This window comes from Neovison vison, chromosome 3, assembly GCF_020171115.1.
Source record: "Neovison vison isolate M4711 chromosome 3, ASM_NN_V1, whole genome shotgun sequence".
Taxonomy (NCBI): Eukaryota; Metazoa; Chordata; class Mammalia; order Carnivora; family Mustelidae; genus Neogale; species Neogale vison.
In genome coordinates, this window is record NC_058093.1 from 75473212 (window position 1) to 75493963 (window position 20752).

The 20752-nt window shown below is 36.3% G+C and overlaps 1 protein-coding gene across 5 annotated transcripts in view; it reads right to left on the bottom strand.

Moving 5' to 3' along the window:
* Positions 1–20752, bottom strand: part of ZNF385B (zinc finger protein 385B) — a 401761-nt gene that overhangs the window by 208072 nt on the left and 172937 nt on the right. The window contains exon 1 of one of the 5 annotated variants that reach the window (XM_044242457.1): positions 17297–17348. The exons of the other annotated variants lie outside the window; for them this stretch is intronic. The gene's annotated coding sequence lies outside the window, so the exon portion shown is untranslated. Of the gene's footprint in view, positions 1–17296; positions 17349–20752 lie in introns of those variants that run through there. 5 annotated transcript variants of the gene reach the window in all.

Below are 20752 nucleotides of genomic sequence, written 5' to 3' on the forward strand. Positions count from 1 at the left end.
CATGACTTGAGCAGAAGGCAAGACACTCAACTGACTGAGCCACCCAGGAGTCCCGTCCCTTAACTAAGGTAGTACTATTATTCTAATATTACACATCAAGAAACTGAAGCATGGAGGTAGTATGCAGCTTATCTCAGGTTACACAGCTAGGCAGTTGAAGAGTAGGGATTTGAAAACAGTTCTGGTCCTGCAACTGGAGCCCTTAACCGTAGACTATTCACCCTCCATGTAAATAACCTGACTAGTAGTTTTCAAATCAGTTGAGTGTTAGGACCATCCCAAGAATATGGTGGTATCCCAAGGATACCACCATGTGGATTCCGCCTCCAGGGATTGTCATATAATGGATTTGGATGGGACCCATCAACAAAATACCTAAAAAAGTGCTAAGGTGATTTTCAAATCAGAGAGGCAAAAGCACCAAGTCTAGGGTACCTAGCTGTTCTGTAGTTGAGACAGGAGCAGAATCCAGGTATTTTAACTTGTTCCTGTACGTTAGAGTAGCACCTACTTTAAGACACAGTTTTACTCTGGAATGGATGAACTTGAATTTCTTAAATCAAAAAGTGTTGGTTCACTGGGGATCATGAAAGACAGGATTTCTTTTGGTGGTTATTCAAACTAAGATGGATTATCAATTTTCTGAGATAATTAAGTGTATTAACGAGAAACTGATGAACGTTTCCAAATTCCCTCTCTTAAATATTGTAGCACTTATGTAATTCAGACACCAGAGGTCTCTGCTATACATTCTGAACTCTCTGTATAATAAAGAGCCCTCCTGAGAATCAACTTAAGGCAAAATCTTTTCTAGAAGGAATGAAGGGGGTGGTGTGGTAAATGTTGAACAGCCAACTCCCTGGGGAAAAGCCCTGATTTGTAGTGTTTACCAAATCATAGTACAAGTATGATTCTAATTTCAAGATACCAAAGCGATGGGCATTATTGAATGTAGAGCTCAGTAGCACACCACCAAACAATATTTCCATATAAATATATATATATCTTGAAATTAGAATCGACATAAAAAAACCTCAAGAGCATAGATAATAGTAAAATGCAGTTAAATAATTAGGAAGCGATGGGTTTTAAATATTTATCACCTTTGTTTTAAATATAACTTATTTAACACACATTTATAGAATTTAATTTTTAACAATACAATATTTAATGACTGGCCTGCAAAATTCCTGAAAACTTAATGATCAGCTTTTGCAAATCTGTCCAACATACCACAAAAAAGACATCCACTCAATCATATATGTTTCTTGGAGAAGAACAATACTTATTCAAATAAAGTAAATAATAATAAGCCAAATTATATTGTACATAGAGTAAGAGGGGAGAAAATAATCTTTCTTCATTTGTTGAGTTTCTAAGGAATAGAACTTTTGATTAAATCCTTCAAGATAAATCAGGCTTCACTGTGAGCTACAGAACATGTAGCTAAAGAGGGTTGGTTCTGGGGTCAGAACCCCTGGAACTGAGTCCTACCTTGCCCAGTTATAACCCTATAGTTTCCGGAAAGTTGCTTAAAAAAATTGACCATCTGTAAAATGGGATGATAAGAGTCCTCACCACAAAGAGTTGTTGACAGAATTAAGTGCTAGTATATGTAAAGCATGTACAAGATGTTGGACATACTGCAAATGTTCGTTGAATGTTAACTATCGCTATCAAATTTTTTTTAAAGTGCCTTCAAATACGTTAACGATGTATACTTATGTATACTTGAGATATTTACTTAAAGTTACTTAAGGTTCCCTGAACACACCAACAGATTTCAAGTATCCTTTCCTTTTCACACACTCTTCCTCACTCGCACCTGATACGATAAACTTTTGCCATGACTTTTTAAGTTCAGCTTCTTAAATTCAGATTATACTATTTCTCTTAACTTTCTCTGACTGGTTTGCACCATGGATGATTCAAGAGTCCTATGTAGGAACATATTTAATGTATTCTTAATATGTGATTAAGAAGTTCCAAAAAAAATGTTCTAAGGTCAAACATTTGAAGGCTGAAGAGAGGAATGTGCATTTTGAAGTAGGGTGAGTGGTTCTGCTTCCTGGAATCATCATTCCTCAAGGACTAATGACTCTTTGTCAGAACTTGCACCCATATGAGCAGCTTCCTCAGGTGATAGCTCAAATCCTCCTGGATTACCCATATTAAAAAACCTATTCAGCACCTGAAAGTCTGGTTCATAAAGTTTGGGACCTCTAGGCATTGCACAAGTGAAGTTTGTATTAAAGTGAAAATTATTAAATTTGGGGCGCCTGGGTGGCCCAGTGGGTTAAGCCGCTGCCTTCGGCTCAGGTCATGATCTCAGGGGCCTGGGATCGAGTCCCACATCGGGCTCTCTGCTCCGCGGGGAGCCTGCTTCCTCCTCTCTCTCTCTCTGCCTGCCTCTCTGCCTACTTGTGATCTCTCTCTGTCAAATAAATAAATAAAATCTAAAAAAAAAATTATTAAATTTAAGGATTATACATAACTCTATAGTATCTATGCTGTCCCCCAATTTTCCTTCTGGTGGTCTTTTTTTTTTTAAGATTTTATTTATTTGACAGAGAGAGTGAGAGAGCACAAACAGGGGGAGCAGTAGAAAGAAGAATAAGTAGGCTCCTTGCCAAGCAGGGCTCTATCCCAGGATCCTGGGACTCATGACCTAAGCCAAAGACAAATGCTTAACCAAATGCTTAAAAAGCATTTAACATGCTTAACATGGCTTGAGACCTTAGCCACCCAGGCGCCCTCCTTCTGGTAGTCTTTTTTTTTTTTTAATTTATTTGAAAGACAGAGATCACAAGTCAGCAGAGACACAGGCAGAGGGAGAAGAAGGGAAGCAGGCTCCCTGCTGAGCAGAGAGCCCAATGCGGGCTTGATCCCAGGACCCTGGGATCATGACCTGAGCCAAAGGCAGAGGCTTTAACCCACTGTGCCACCCAGGTGCCCCTCCTTCTGGTAGTCTTAAAGGCATTGTACTTCAATCTGTTTGTATCTACACAGGTATGTGCTAGGTGATCAATATGTTGGCTGTATTTACTTCCAGCTGCTGTAAGCATTAGAAAACCTCAAAGTTTAGGGAAAAAATAGCTTTGCTGTCTCCTGTCAATTGAATATCATTTGCATAATAAAGGAAGTTATAGAACTATGAATTTCCTTTTCCTTTCAAGAGTAGTTCTGGAATTTTATTTAAATGATGTATTATCTTATATAGATAGATGTAAGAGAAGGAAGAAGGAAGAAAGGAAAGGAGGGAGGGAGAAAAAAGGAAAGGAGAGAAGGAAGGCAAATTGTTTCCTTAAAAGAAGTATCTCTCTCTCTTTCTTTTTTTTTTTTTAAGATTTTATTTATTTATTTGACAGAGAGAGATACAATGAGAGAGGGAACACAAGCAGTGGGGGTTGGAGAGGGAGAAGCAGGCTTCCTGCTGCTGAGCAGGGAGCCTGGTGCAAGGCTCAATCCCAGGATTCTAGGATCATGACCTGAGTCCAAGGCAGATGCTTAAAGACTGAGCCACCCAGGTGCTCCCAAAGAAGTATCTCCTTAAATATAGAATCATTGTTGAATTCTATGTCCATCAATAAAATAAATTGACCAAATATTCTTAAGAAACCCTCCTCTTGCAAAATGGATTAAGATTATTTTGAGAATGCTTTTAGATGCATAGAAGATTTAGAAGGAAACCAAGGAACGTTTTCAAAGGTCAAAAATGGAAAGCCAGTTTTGTAAGATGGTATACTATTGCCATGGTTGCCCCAAGGGCATTTGCTAGCATGGATACTGTGGTGTCTTTGGTTCTAACCACTGAGTTGGAGCAGAAATCAAAGCTGTGCTCCTCTGCAAGGTGTGAAGTTGAAAATGAAACTCAAAGCCAAGTCCTTTGAAGAGCAACCCTGCAAAAAGTCTGTTCACTAGCAAAGGGGACTGCAAGGAAAATTGTCTGGTTTTGGTCAGAAACTGAAAAGAGAGGGTAGCTTTCTGAGAGTTTATAACCATAGTCCTATCCTTACATGGCTTGGGACCTAGATATTCTTTACATATCTGGTCCAGGAAACCCCAAAAGAAGAAACATAACAAATATGGACCAGGGTTGGTTCCAACCCAGAGCAACTAGAAGAAGCTAAACAAATTTTTTTCTGGAAGGGCACACCTTCAATCCAAGTCTTGCAGAATTTCCTCAGAGAAAGCCCAGTAAAACATGAGCTAACAATCAGAAATTATAAAATACACAAAGAAGCCACCATAAACAAGAGAAGCAAACAGCAGACTTTAAACCTTTTTGAGGATCTCTTAGAATTATTAAATATAAATTATAAAATCTACCTGAAATATTAGGAAAATTGTGGATTGTGTATCATAAAATGGTCATTAAATGATTCAATTAAGTGGCATTTATGGTCTATATGTAGGTCAAATATAGAGGGAATTTGGGAAAATGTGTTTGGAATAACAGAAATTTTAAAAAGAAAAAACATAACCCCTGAATAGAATTGAAAAGGCAATTTTTCCTTCAAGCTCCCCTGCTGCCTTTATCCTTTCACCATCTTTCTCTTGCCTTCCCTCTTCTCTATCCCCTTCATAGGGATTGGAAAGTTTACTCTGACTAACCTTAGATCAAGGCCAATCCTAACCATATTAACAACACTGCTAATAACAGGAATCTTTATAATCCAGAGGTAATACTCATGTTCTAGTTTTACTTGAAGATATTGTTTCATAATATTAATTTTAAAACACTCTTAGAGTATATTACTTAAACTTGGTAAAGAACCATACTACTTCATTTGAATACAGTAGTAAATAAAATTTACAAACTTGCTTTTTATACAACCATATAGACTTCTATCTGAAAAGTGAAATGTTTATTGTGCTACCAAAAAATTAAGCAAAAGGTCTTGGTCTTAGAAAAAACACAGTGTTCCAATAAATGCTATATCAAGGTCTGTTCTATATTTTTAATGTTTTTACAGAATTAGGTCCAGAATTACCAACAGCTTTTTTAAGGCTAGCGACTACTGGTAATGTCAATGTTACATATTAGGTTGCTAATATTGCATTTTTAAAATAATTTATCTATTCGACAACACTTAAATGGACATTTATACCATGATATGCTCTGTGAATAATTACTAGCAAAAATAGTCAGTTCCTGCTCTCGTGGAGTCTATAACTAAGTGAGACACATAGGTTATTACTGGAGTAATCCTCAAATAAGTGTAGAATCGCAACTGGGCAATCATGATATATTCTTCTTAACTACAGTCAACAAATACATTGATCTTAAAACCCTTTGTGTAAAGGATTTTATTTATTTATTTTAGAGAGAGAGAGAGTGTGTGGATAAGAGTGGGGGAAGAATGTAAGGGGAGGGAGAGGGACAAGCGGACTCCACGCTGAGCTGGAACGGAACACAGGGCTCCATTCCACACCCAGGAGATGACCTGAGCTGAAATCCAGTCTGATGCTCAACTGGCTGAGCCGTCCAGCTGCTCCTAAAAACCCTTTTAAGGAATATTAACTTTGTCGAAAGTTAAAGGGAAATGAGTTACTTTGGTCTTATTATGGATCTATCCTTATAAATATAACCCAAATTTCCTATTGAAAATATTTACCTCATACTGATACCTATTTAATCCTTTTAAAGTCAGTATTGATTTTGCCCATTTTTGGAAATTTTAGGAACTGTTCATTATAATCCCAAATGACAAATAGGCGAACTTATTAATTTTACCAAATTTTGTTTCTTACAAATTTTGAAGCAATACAGATTGTTTGGGATACTTCCAGAGATTTTGAAGATTTCCATTTTTAATGTGTTATTATTATAACTGCATTTTAAGAAATGTTAAATTTGATTCTGACTCCAGCTGCCTACTTGAGGAAAGATGGAGATACAGCACATTGGGTGGGCTGGTCTGCTAGTCCCAGAGAGGCGAACCTGAACTGAGAGACAGGGTTTATGGGGATGGGGAGGGAGTCTGAAGACCCCAGAATATGCAAATACTGATTCTTTATAGCCCTCTAAACTCAATTCATGTGAAACTAAACTATAAATAACAAAATAAAATGGTTTGTTAAAATCTATTATCTTGGTGACTACGGTTAGTAATTTGGCCCTTTGGTAAACTGGCTTTTAGAATTAACTGGCCTAGAATTAACTATTATAACAGGTCAATCTGACTTGGTCCTTAGTCATCAGATAAGAATAACCTGCCAGCATGAGGCTCAACCAGAGCCAGAACCGAAGAGTGCGTGCAAGCTGGCCAGGTGGACGGAGAGTAGAGCAAGGTAAGGGCAGAGGGAAGAAGGGCACGCAGAAAACCCTCAACTGGCAAGAAAAATTGGGTTGAGAGGAAAGCAAAGGGGTACTCCCAGATGAACGTTGGGAGGCTATTTTTAAGAGTTCTGTCTTTGTCCTAGGTCACTGGGAGTAATGTGATGAGATCTGGGTTTGGGAAAACGCTCTGGCTACAATGTGGAGTATGAACTAGAAAACAGCTGGGGCACGTGCAGCGCAACCCAGCAGAAGACTCTTACAGTGGTTTGCTGAGAGATGACAGTAGTCTGGACTGGAGCCTGAACAAAGGAGATTGTAAGCAGTGGGCAGATCAGAGTAGTTGTCCTCAACTAGAGGTGATTTGGCTCCACAGGCAACATTCAAATATCTGTCGACATTTCTGGTTGTAATGACTGGGCTAGAGGGACAAGCTGTTAGCCTCTAATGCACAGAGTCTGGGGTGCTGCCAAACATCCTATAGTGTACAGGATAGCTGCTCCCCGCCCATAACAAAGAACTGTCTGACCCAGAACACTCGAGTCCCCAGGCTGAGAAACCATGGACTAGAGACTAGAGAACCATGGACTACAAAACCTGTAACACAGACTTCCTGTCAGAAATGATATTATGCATAACGCCAGATTTACCAAAATAAAACGCAGTGACCAAAAGAAAAACAACACAATGTCAGTAACTGCTTTAGGAACAACATTTAAACAAACAGGTGCAATTCCAAGCAATTATTAAATACATACATATAGTTACTAAATGCTGAGAAGGGATGAGAGCCGTAAACTGCACTCCCAGCTTGACAGAAATACACAGTGACTAAATCTAGCATTGTCTGCAAAAGAGGCACGCACTTCACTCTGGTAACAGTCAGCAGGATCTAAATTTAGTTTATACTCTTAGTGCATTAAAATAGCATCAAGAAGCTCAGGAAGTCTAAAACCATCACACTCCAAGTTTCTGTCTATACTGTTAATAGCTACTTGCCAAGATCCCTGTTGCCCATGTGATGATTATAGCCTATTAAAAGCATGTCCTCTGCAAAGTACTCTCAAGAAAAAACAGGAAATGGAGTTAAGGGAATGATTCTAGATAAAATAATTGGCAACACAAATATCACAATGTAGACAGTCATAAGGAATATATCTTAACTCCTGAAGTTTTGTGAGGGCTTTATGAGGCTTTTTTACTGTTTACTATAAAAGTTAAAATGCTTTCAATCAGAGTTCCAGTGTCACAATGGTAAATTAGAAAAGCAAATGAACATTTTCATTTGAACAGAAAATCTACTAATTGTCCACATGTGACTTGGATAAAAGTTGAACGGGGAAAGAGCTGAGCCAGGCCTCTTACTGCAAATGGGGAGTGATTCAGAGTGGGCTTGGTACCTTACTTTATCAGTTAAACCTCTCTTCTAGTAAAACAAAACCCAGATGGACTGACCCAACGAGATTCATTTTTTCACTTCAGTTCACAGGACCTTCTAAATGCAATATGAGATTTTTAAAAATTGCTTTATTTTTTTGAAATTTTAGTTCAAGATGTATTCCTTCCAGTAAAGTACACTCAGTTGTTGCATTCCGCAATCATCTAAGCAGATATGTACCACTAGAACGAACCTAGAAAGAGTTCAGAATTAATATCCTACAGTAAGGATAGTTTGGGGTGTTTGTTTGTTTGTCAAGAAGCCATGAACAAAAAAGGAAACCAAAATCAGCAGCTTCATAGTTAAATTCAGATTAAGTCATGTTAGTCTTTTTTTTAAAATAGATACACACACACACACACACACACGCTCCTTCACTCATTGGCAGATTCTTTTCCAGTGTTAGATCCATGAGATACAAAAAATATCTGTTTCAGTCGCTCTGTGTCTTCACACCTGTGCTGCACTTCTCCTCTTGCCTATATTCCTGTGCCTACGACTAGAAATAGATTCTTAGCTAGATACATAGATACCCAAAACAAAGCCTACATGTCTCAGTTTCTCTCAGTAAAAATATTTTATTTATTTAAGAGAAAGAGAGCATGAACAAGGGGTGGGAGGGGCTGAGGGAGAGGTGGAAGCAGACTGCCCCCTGAGCAAGGAGCCTGACCTAGGGCTGATTCCAGGACCCCAGCATCATGACCCTAGCCAAAGGCAGCTGCCCACGTTATGGGTGTTTTGTTTTGTTTTGTTTTTAGGAACTCTTCCCACTTCCCACTTCCACAGAAATTTTTCTTTACATTGGACTAGGACTTGTCTACACATTTCCACCTAATTTTGAGCTTTGACAATATTGTGGGTAAATATTTATTAATATCTTACCATATACCCTCCCCAACTAGATGATAAATTCCTTAAGGTTAGGTAATGTACTTTCCACTTCCTTGTATTCCCAGTACTTTGCTAGAGTTAATAGATGCTCACATATCTGCTAGTAGTTTAATATACAGAAAGGGGAAGTAACGGAAAGAAAGAAGGGATAGAGTGAAGAAGGGAGGGACAGAAAAGGAGAAAGGAAGACAGAGGGACAAAGAGAGAGAAGGATAGTGAAATAAATGACTAAAAGCAACACAGCAAAATGTTTTGTCTTCAAATATGTCCAATAAAAACTTCTTTATATTTATACCCGTGGACATTAATGGGCCATTATAGGACCAATTTAAGCACCTATTGTTTAAACATTCCTGAATAGGCACTTCTGAATGCATAACTGAGTGGAAATCTTTGCGTGTGGGAGATGACTCAACCTGAAACAAGAACTCTCCCTAAGAGTCTAGAGAATAAGAATCTCCTTAAGCCATTCTGTTGTTCTTCTGTTTGCTAAAAAAAATAGCAGTAGCAACAGCAGCAACTGTTAATAAGAAGTAAAACTGAAGAAGGCTTAAAGTTTGCTAGACGCTCAGAATGCTTATCTGAAACTTTGTCCTGAGTTTGAAGAAAAGCAAGAAACCAATCCAAGGATGTTTATGACCCAGGGTCAAGTTAGGACAGTTTCTCACTGTTGCTGACAGAGAATAAGGAACTCAGTCTTCTTACTGAGTTTGCCAGATTAGAAGTATCTTCTTGTATTTGTGGAAATAAAATTTGTTCCTACATTTCCTTATGTATCCAGGTTCCTAAACATGGCTTATCAATTGATTTTGAACTTGTAAGTCTTAATAGTTTTAACAGTGTATGTTTCTTATTACTGCTTTGGCTACCCTGTAAATCTAAACCCGATTACTGATTTCTCTTTATTTTGCCTTAATTTTGTTTAAAGTGAATTTTGACTACAAATAATCTGGCTGATAAGCAATGACTTTACTTCTGTTCTCATTTGTTTTCTTTTTTTAAAATAAGCTTTTTACTTTGGGATTATTTTAGATTTATTCCATTTACTTTTGATAAAGAAGCTGTGCTTATTCTAGGAATGCAAAGATGGTTAAGGATTCTAAAATAAATCTAATTCTTACTACTATAACAGAAGGAGGAAAAGCATGCAACCATCTCAATACGTGTAGAAAAAGTATCTAAAAAAATAAAACATCCATTATTGACAAAAAAATCTTAGTAAGCTGTTAATAAAATGAAATTTCCTTAACTTGAAAGAAGTTATCTTTAATCAAAATAATATGGTACCTGTATAAAAACAGACAAATAGACCAATGAAACAAAACAGAGAGCCCAGAAATAAATCCACACATAGAAGGTCAAGTAATCTATGACAAAAGTGTCAAGAGTACACAACAGGAAAGGGATAATCTCTTCAATAAACAGTACTAAGAAAACTGGATGTTCACATGCAAAAGAATGAAATTGGATGCCATCTTACACCATATACAAAAATCAATTCAAAATGGATAAAAGACTTAAATGTAAGACCTGGAACTGCAAAACTCCTAGAAGAAAACACAGAGAAAGAGCTCCTTCACTTTGGCCTTGGCAGTGATTTCCTGAGTGACACCAAAAGCAAAAATAAACAAGTGGTACTATATCAAACTAAAAATCTCCTACACAGCAAAGGAAATGAACAACAAAGTAAAAACACAACCTATGGATTGGGAGAAAATATTTGCAAACCATGTATATGATAAGGGGTAACTATCCAAAATATATAAGGAATTCATAGAACTCAATGGCAAAAAACAAAAATAAAAAACAAACAAACAAACCTGATTTAAAAATGAGTAAGGCTATTTTTTCAAATAATTAGGATTATTGAATTATAAATACAAGCTATTGATTCAGAAATATTACATTAGAATTTCAGTATTTGTGCATAAGAAAAATACTGGCAGACTGGAGGTGAGAAGTGAAAAAAAGAAAGACAGTATATTTTTTGTGAATAGCTAGATGCATTTAAATATTTAATAGAGTCTATTTTAGAAGTTTCTCTATTGTGTTTCTTAGCTCAATATAATTGCTAGTTGCATAATTTGCTAAAGGTAATTTTGAGTTTTTTGCACATGGACCAAAATAAATATTTCTAGTACTAAAGAGAAATAAAAATAAAAAATAATTAAAAAAATTAAAATGAGTAAGGGAGCTGAGTAGACATGTTTCCAAAGCAAACATAAAAATGGCCAATAGGTAGATGAAAAGGAATTCAACATCACTAATAATTAGGCAACTGCCTATCAAAACCACAGTGAGGTATCGCCTCATACCTGTTGGGATGGCTATTATCAAAAAGACAAAACATAACAGCTGTTGGGAAGGGTGTAAGAAAGCTTTGTATACTGTTGGTGGGAATGTAAATTGGTACAACTATTACTATTATGGAAAACAATATGGAGGTTCCTCAGAAAATTAAAAATAAAACTTTGATTCAGCAATCTCACTGATGGGGATATATCCAAAGGAAATGAAATTAAAATCTCAAAGAGATAATTGTACTCTCATGTTCATTGCCACATTATTCACAATAACCAAGCTATGGAAACAACCTTAAGTGTCTGCCAATGGTTGAATGGATAAAGAAAATGTGATATATGGAATATGATTCATCTATACAAGGGAGGAAATACTACCACTTGTGACAACATGGATAGACCTTGAGAAATTAATGTTAAGTGAAATACGGCAGAGAAAGACCAACACTATATGACCTAATTGATATTTAGTATCTAAAAACGTTGAACTCATAGAATCAGAGGACAGAGTGGTGATTGAGAGAAGGTGGTATGGGGAAATAGGGAGATATTCGTCAAAGGCTATAAACTTTTAGTTACAAAATGGATATGTTCTGGGGATCTAAAATAATGCTAGTTAATAATACTGTATTATATGTTTTGTAAATCCCCCACCACTACAACAAAAAAAGTAACTATGTGAAGTGATGGATGTGTTAATAATTATGGTCACCATTTCACAATGTACATATATATCAAACCATCACATTATATACCTTAAATATACACAATTTTTATTTGTCAAATACCTGTACACCTCAGTAAAGGTGGGAAAAAAAGAAAAAGATTATCTACAAAGTTCCTAAGGTAGATATTGTAATTCAAGTTTAAATATTGAAAATATTCTCTCTGAGATTGGCAAGGAGACAAAAATGTACTTTATACTTCTAATCAATACTATATTGAAGGTTCTAGCTAAGGCAATAAGACAAGGAAAAGAAAAAAATGTTGTAAGACTAGGAAGAAAAAAATGAAGCTATAATTATTGGCTGATGATGTGATTTGTGTATGTACAAAAATCTCAAGGATTTCAGATAATCAAATAAAGTCAATTTAGCAATGTTGTTAAATAAAAAGTCAATAATATCAATTCAACATCTATAAAAGAGTTGGAAAAATAGATTTAAAAAACTGAACAATTACAACAGCATAAAACATCAAATACCCAGGAATAAATTTCAAGAATCATATGTAAAACTTCTGTACAGAAAATCATAAAACATTACTAAAATGAAAACCGAAATAACATGGACATACAACACTTTAGACTGGAGAAACTCAATATTGTAAAGATGTCATTTCTCTCAAATTAACCTATAGATTTTATGTAATCCCAATAAAAATTTCAGAAGCTTTCTTTTTTTTAGTAGATATTATTCTAAAATTTAGACAAATAAAAAATAGACAAGACAAACTTGGAGAAAAAGAAGGTGAGGAGAAGAGCTCAAGACTTATTATGAAGTCATAGAAATTCAAACAGTGTGGTATTGGCATAAAGCTAAACAAATACATCAATGAAACAAATAGTTAAGATAATCCAATACAAATATGGACACTGCGTTTATGGTAGCAGAAATGTCAGGAAAAGATTTTAAAATAAATAATTCTGCATCCATTGTACGTGCACGTGGGGGAGAAAAACTAACCGAACAAATCCTGACTCCCAAAACCCCTTCACGCTGCACATAAAACTTAATCCTTTTTTTAAAAAATAAAACTTAATCCTAGATAAACTGTAGCTCTAGATATGAAATGCAAAACAAAATTTCTGTAACATTGATAAAGAAAATACATTCATGTCCTCGTGATTAGCAAGGATAACTTAAATAAAAAGAAAAAGTCTTAATCACAAAAGAAGAGATTAACAAACTGAAGTGTGTGAAATTAAGGTCTTCTACTTATTATAACACCACTAAGAAATTAAAAAGCCAGCCCACAGAGTGTGAGATATTTGCAAGCCATGAATATGACAAAGGACTCATCTTCAGAATAAGCAACTTCTACAAATCACTTAAAACCCCAGACAAACCAATAGAAAGTGGGCAAAAGACTTAAATAGGTACTTCACAAAAGGAGATATTCAAATTTTTATGAAATTATTAAAAGGTTCTCAATCTCATTAATAATCAAGGAAATAAAATTAAAACTAAAAGAAGAGGCCACTATATACCCAGGAGAGTGACTAACATCAAAACAATTTAACAGTACCAAATGTGGATGAGGATATGGAAAAACCAGAACTCTCACAAATTATGAATTTTCCAATTTGGAAAAACTTTTGAAGAAATCTCATTATCGAACATATGTGTAACTTTTGATAAAGTAATTCTACACCTAGGATGTGTGTGTATGTATGTGTATATACATGTGGAGATATATATATAGGAGGTATATAATATATTGGATATTTGTATTTATTCGTGGTAGTATTTGTAATGGCTTCAAACTGGAAACAACTCAAATGTTTTCCAGTAGATAAATTATGGTATATTTGAAAATGTGGAATACTATTCAGTAAAAAAGGTGACTCGAGTACAGCTATATGGAGCATCTCAAAAGAAATTTGACACCAAAAATACATATTATACGACTCCATTTATAAAATTCAAAAACAGGGGTGCCTGGGTGGCTCAGTGGGTTAAAGCCTCTGCCTTCGGCTCAGGTCATGATCCCAGAGTCCTGGGATTGAGCCCCACATTGGGCTCTCTGCTCAGCAGAGAGCCTGCTTCCTCCTGTCTCTCTGCCTGCCTCTCTGCCTACTTGTGATCTCTGTCTGTCAAATAAATAAATAAACAAAATCTTAAAAAAAAATAAAATAAAATTCAAAAACAGGTAAAACTGAAGTATATAATACTTGCAGTTGGGATGTTGGTTATCTTTGGGAAGGAGGGGTGTAGTCGTTAGCTTAAAATGGGGCACAAGGTGACCTTCTGGGCTGCTGTAATGTTCTATCTCTTAACCTCAGTAATAGCTACTTTAGTGTATTAATTTTAATTCATTAAAGCAAATACTTATGATTTACGAACTCTTCTAAGCTATATTTCAAAATAAATTTTATTTGAAATATCCGTCTTTTATCAATTTTCTTCTTTTATCCACCCCCACCCTACTTTTCACATTAAAGTATTAAATATTAAAATCTAAGATCTAAAGGTCTGGAGAAAAAATATATGGTTATAATTATTAAAAGTAGCAGGCAGTGTTACAAGTACATAGCAAATTTTCATATCCATTTATCTCAATATTTGTTAACAACTGTTTGAGAGACAACAAGCAATGAGGTTTTTAAAAAATAAATGTATAAACTGCGACTCAGATTTTATTCCCCAAATTCACACATCTAGAAAGTGACAGAGTTCAGTTTAAGACTTTAATTCTTGATCTCTAGTTTCTTGCTCTTTATGCTACCCATGTAGCCATTTAAAATAATATATAACTTAAAATAAATGATCTTGTTTCAAACAGCTGGGTTTTTTATTTGATTCTGACTAGACTCACTGTGAGTCATGACAATTTTCTCCTAATCCTGTTTTAAAAATAAATGCATTTATTAAGATCAATAACAGGAGGACATTTTCTACTTTTTAAATATATATTTTTCCACATCAAATAATGTGTGTGAACAGTGTTTCATACTTTCTTAGCTACAGTAATATATTTCAAATGTGGATTCTGATTTGGGTGTTCTTTTAAAACTAAAATACAGTAATATCATTGAGCTGTTCAGGGACCTTATGTTCTGAATTTCTCTAGTTGAATTTTCTAGTTTTAGATAAAAGAAGAATTATTAGTTTCCTTTCTAGGAGTTATTCAATTAGAAGGATAAAAAGAAATATTTTAGACTGCAGTTACAGAAATAGGTTAGAACACTGTGCTAGTAAAATTATGAGTATGATCACTCTGTATAGCTTAAATATTCTTTGATCACTATAGAATACAGCTCTAACTTCCACCAGGTATTTTACAAGACCAGTGCTCTAACCCCTGAGCTACGGAGCCGCCACCAGGTATTTTAAAATTACATACCTTTGGTCACAGTGACTACCAGTAAAAAGAGTTCATATGACTTAATTGACATCATCTGCATTATTAGAAAAATAGAATTCAGAGGTTTATAAAACTGATGATGTGCTAGGAGTTGCACATGTGAATGTGGGAAACGGTTGCTGTTTCACTGTTGATGATAGTGTACATTGGTACAAATTTTTTAAAAAGATGTATTTGTTTGACAGAGAGAGAGAGAGAGAGAGACAGCGAGGGAAGGAATACAAGCAGGGGGAGCAAGAGAGGGAAAAGCCCGATGTAGGACTCCATCCCAAGACCCTGGGATCATGACCTGAGCTTGAGCTGAAGGCAAGGGCTTATTGACTGGGCCACCCAGGGGCCCCCATTGGTACAAATTCTGGAAGAAAGTCTGGCAAGCAGTATCAACAGTGTAAAATAAGCAATTTCTAAGGCTGTGTACTCAATTTACATCAGTTTTTCAAAGGAAACAACTAATGACAAAGATTGGCCTACAGGGTTATTTGCTGTAGCATAATTTATAATATAAAAACTTACCATAGCATAAATGTCAAATAATAAAAAAATTATTAAATTACCCATGGCATATTCATATTCACTTTGGAGCCATTAAAAACAGCACAGTAAAGGAATTGTAAGATGCTATTTGGCCAGACAGAACAATACTACTCATACTCTGTCCTCAACTCGCCACCCTTCACTTGTGATGCTATGGAAGGATATGAATGCCTGTCGCGGATTCCAACAAAGGAGGATATTATGCCGAGGCTCCTGTGACTTTTCATACATTGATGACAGCAGAAATAGTTCTTTTTGACACATTTTTCTGCATCAGCAGGACCTGACTTTACTTACGAGAGTGGTCACTTCCCCACCCTCTTCCGCCTTCTGTGACCCTACTCTTCCCTTTAAGCAGTTTCTGAACATAATTTTTGAATTCCTGCCCTCTTCCATGTGATGATCTCCCTGCTCCCCATTTCTCCATGCATGACCATCATGACGTGTTGCATCTGTGTGTCCTTCTCTGGGTTTCTTGACATTTCCTACCGTTCTTCTTGTAACTACAAGCTAACCACCTTTTGCTTTAAGAAGTTTTCTCTTTGATATCCTACTTCCCACCCCTTAGGTTCCAATTCCAAATCCCAGAATCATTTATTTGTTCATTTACCACATTTTAATGGCTTTTTGCGTACTCGCTGTGGTTAAACTCTATCTCTGAACAAACCTATTTACCAGACTTTGGACTGATTATGGCACAGATGTATAATCTTCTTGGCCCTTGGGTTTGTGATCATTTCACTGAGTTTTTACTCCTTCTTAACCCAAGAGAAAAACATTAGCCTTCCCTCAACTGGGTAGAGGTCGCCAATCCTATTATTATTAACTTCACTGCCATTATAATAATAATAATTATTATTAACTCCACTGCCCCATGAGGTAGAATCAATACCTGGGGTCTCTGAAGTTCATAGCTGAGACCAGAGCTCATCTACTATAGGCTAAGAGACCCTGATCAGGAAGGGAAAGTCATCCCTAAAGGGGTGAACAGCATCTTATTGATGGAGAAGTAACCCACATACAGAATCTCAGCTTCCTTCTCTCTCATTTTCTCTTTTTGAATGTCTTTTAATGACTTATAATGCAGACAAATAATGCCAAATAATTAAGTGGGACTAAAGTACCTTCTGAATTATAGGTATAAAAGCATCCTATTCTTGTTTTAAAAAAAAAAAAAAGTCCTCCACAGCCACACCTAGTTTTCTATGAGTAGGAGAGAAGCACTGGGGGGGTGGGGGAGGGACAACTGTTGGAGTTTATTTTCTCTTCTCATGTCTTTAGTTTTGAAATGGTTTACAAAGAAACCACATTTATTACCGTTACAGAACATTCATGTTCATCTGTTTTTAAATTGTGTTTACTTTATCTTGAACATCCTGAACAAATCATGTTAAGGCCCAAGTTTTTTTTAACCTGCTTTCAATTCTCCCCAATTCCCCAACTTCATCATCTTTTAGTGCCATTCTCATATGACACTACCTCCTTTTTACCTTTAAAATAAGAAACGCTACAGATATAAGAAAGAATAGTTTTTCACATTTCTAAAAGATGAACCTTAAAACCTTCCGGTACTGATAATGAGCACCTCTAATCTGTTTCTCTAGCCCTGGGTTTCTGAAACCTGGCATCTACATTCACTGACCGCTAGCAGAGTTCTCCATTAACAGAACAAAATCATGCAAAATGCCAGTGACTGTTTGATTCTAAATGCATGTTCTGTATCATCTCTGTGCTCGGATTAGAAATAATTCCTGGACAGATACATACTCAGAGTTCAGCTGGTTGGTGGACCATGGTTGTAGAACTGCTTCCATTTACCCTGTTGAGGTAAACAGTTATATCTTCACTCTCTGCTTAGCAGCAAATAACAAGAAACACTAATTATAAATAAAGCCATAGAGACTGAGGTCACTTCAACTCACCTTCTAAGCTTCCTCCACTTGAAAATGGTAAAATAAAATATTCATGGGCTACCATTATGTGGTTGAACACTGAGGGAGGTGTTTCCTCTTATTTCTATTAATCCATGATTGCTCATAGCCTCCTACCAAGTCCATCATCTATATCCCTATCTACCCCATATATGTATGACCATATAGACTCAACAAGTGAGACAACTAATCAATCTTCCTAATAGCATGACAAGTATACTGAATCACATTTCAAATGTTCATTGGCACTTTGAACAAAAAAACACAACCTAGTTTATCCACAGAATGACCAATTTCCCCAGGAGATGTCTGAGGCTGCCCACGGCAACCTATCATCTCTGAGAGTTTAGGGAACACAAATGAATACTGAATGCAAGTTGACTTTCTGAATTAAAATTTTAAGCCCTTTAAATGAAATAGCAATACTGAAAGTAATTTAACATCTTTTAAGATAATTCAAAGTGCTTAACTCATTTAATATAATTATCTCTTAACATTGTTATATAGTCTCTATTTTCCTAGTGCTCTTCAGAAAGGACAAAATACCCTTCCTTTTACCATAATTTTCCCCTTGTCTATATCTAATTGAAGAGCTTTCTATCAGGAAACTTGAAAAATGGATAATTAGTGCTCTGGGGCCTCCCGTCAACTATGAACTTGGGAATTGGGGTTTCTGGCCTTGCTTAATGAAAAGTGTTTGAATTAAATTTCCTTCATCTCAAAAGTATCTTTTTTTTTTTTTCCTTTTGGTAAAAAGTTTCCCAGAGAATCTCTCTTAATAGCCACTGGCAAAGCCCATAATTCTACTACTGAAACAATGAGATCTATTTTCCAGATCATCAATCTTCATTCTCCAGACAGATACAATTGTTTGAAGAGTTGCAATTACATTATCCCTTGGTGCTTCTTCAGCCTCCACATTTGACTGATTCCACAGTTAAACAATTAAAAGGCCAAAGGAATTGAGGATTAATTTTTATCTCTAATAATAAAAAGTTCATTGCACTGAATTTCTTGGTATCAGCATCATCACCCTCCTAATTAAAAGTGCAATAGTTATATAATCTTGCAAAAGGAGAAATGGAAGTCAATATGTATTCATGGACTATGTAATTTGAGCGTAGGAGCAGCAATCATCCTGACTGTATGGACAGCACCATTTTATACTACCTATAAATGAATCAATTTAAAGTGCTCGGCTTAGCCTAGAGAGCTAACAGTTAATTTCATCCTCTGATACTAAACATTACGTTTTTGGATAGCCAACGATATTTAGCAAGAAATAAGTCCAGTAGATTCCAAACCAAATGTAGTTAACCAGGATGAACCACACATTGCATTGGCATACAGGTATGTTCTACTTCAACTGGCATCAAAGGCCAGCAGGAAGCTGTTGCTTGCTGCCTTCTAATTATCAATAAGGAGTCAAGGCTAGCTCTTCCTCACATTCCCTTCCCAGCTCTTTCCACACGACTGCTGCCTTCATCTCATCATGTTACCATCAGTTCTGTTCATGTTCTTATTCTCCTCGGTGGCTCTAGGAAGGCTCTAGGCTCTCCCCTTCCCTGTCCAGGTGCCAAGGTTTGGATTCCATAGGCCTCCACAGGGACCTAGGAATCTGAATTTTTCACAAGTAGCCACACTGTCAGTCCATTGTGGTCTCGGAGCCACTTTCCTTTTTTTAAAGATTTTAAGTTCTGGTTAGTTAACTTACAGTGTAATATTAGTTTTCAGTGTACAATATACTGATTCAACATTTCCATACAATACCTGGTGCTCATCAAAAGTGCCCTCCTTCATCCCCATCACCTACTTTACCCATCCCCCTACCCACCTCTCCTCTGGTGACCACCAGTTTGTTCTCTAGAGTTAAGAGTCTGTTTTTTAGATTGCCTCTTTTTTTCCCCCACTTTGCTCATGTGTTCTGTTTCTTAAATTCCACATATGAAGAAATCATATGATATTTGTCTTTTCTGACTGACATATTTCACTTAGCATAATACTCTCTAGCTCCATCCACATCGTTGCAAATGGCAAGAGGTCATTGTTTTGGATGGCTAAGTGATATTTCAGTGTGTGTGTATCTCACATCTTTACCCATTCATCAGTCATTGGGCACTTGGTTGCTTCCATAATTTGGCTATTGTAGATAATGCTGCTATAAACATCAGGGTGCATGTATCCATATGAATTAGCGTTTTTGTATCAGTTGGATAAATACCTAGTACTGCAATTGTTGGATCATAAGATAGTTCTATTTTTAACTTTTGGAGGACCCTCCATGCTGTTTTCCACAGTGGCTGCACCAGTTTGCACTGGGAACCACTTTTCAAGGAAAAAACTGCCTGTGAGCTTCTGGATTACTTCGTGGTCTATTTATTTTGAGTGCTTGGCACAAGGCTTCGATGAGATAGGAATTCAAGAAAAATGATACCAAAAAAGGGGCGCCTGGGTGGCTCAGTGGTTTAAGCCTCTGCCTTCGGCTCGGGTCATGATCTCGGGGTCCTGGGATCGAGCCCCACATCGGGCTCTCTGCTCGGCGGGGAGCCTGCTTCCCCCCTCTCTCTGCCTGCCTCTCTGACTACTTGTGATCTCTCTCTGTCTATCAAATAAATAAATTTAAAAAAATGATACCAAAAGCCTGGAATAGGTAGGATTTACATTAGAAATTGGCTTAGGGAAAGGAAGGCTCAGAATCTGGTCCTATTAAATGATCTTTTATACACTTGTGTCTCTGAGTCTCAACTTCTTCAGGGTAAAAGTTCAACAGTAGGAAAGCAGAAGTTTAAGAATGTGAATGACAAGCTGGTAGAGAGGACAACATTTTAAGTGTATGATTTAGGATAATGTTCCTTGATCCCAAAAGCACACTCCTCTCAACTGGCCTACCCCTAAAACTGGAAGGGGGGGGAACTTCATGAAATCATGGTAGAAATCACCCAACCAAAACATAATTTTTAAACATTAAAAATTATCTTAATCTGCTAAAAATGAGTGGTTTTCTTCTAACCAAATTGAAATTTTGTTTAAAAACATACATCTTAGGAAATCACCTGAAGTCGTGGAAGAGTTTATCTGTGGTCTTCTGAGAATTGCTTCCCTTTTTGTTTTTGCCAATTCTCTCATGAGACAACTTGACTAGTCAAACCAAAATCTGTACTGTTTTATAAAAACAGCTGAATTTTATTCATTTCAGAACGTGAAGGCTAATGTCAATGTCAGGACTTGTCTTCCATAAAACTATCACATTCAACTATTGGGTATTTACCCAAAGAATATGAAAACAGTGCAA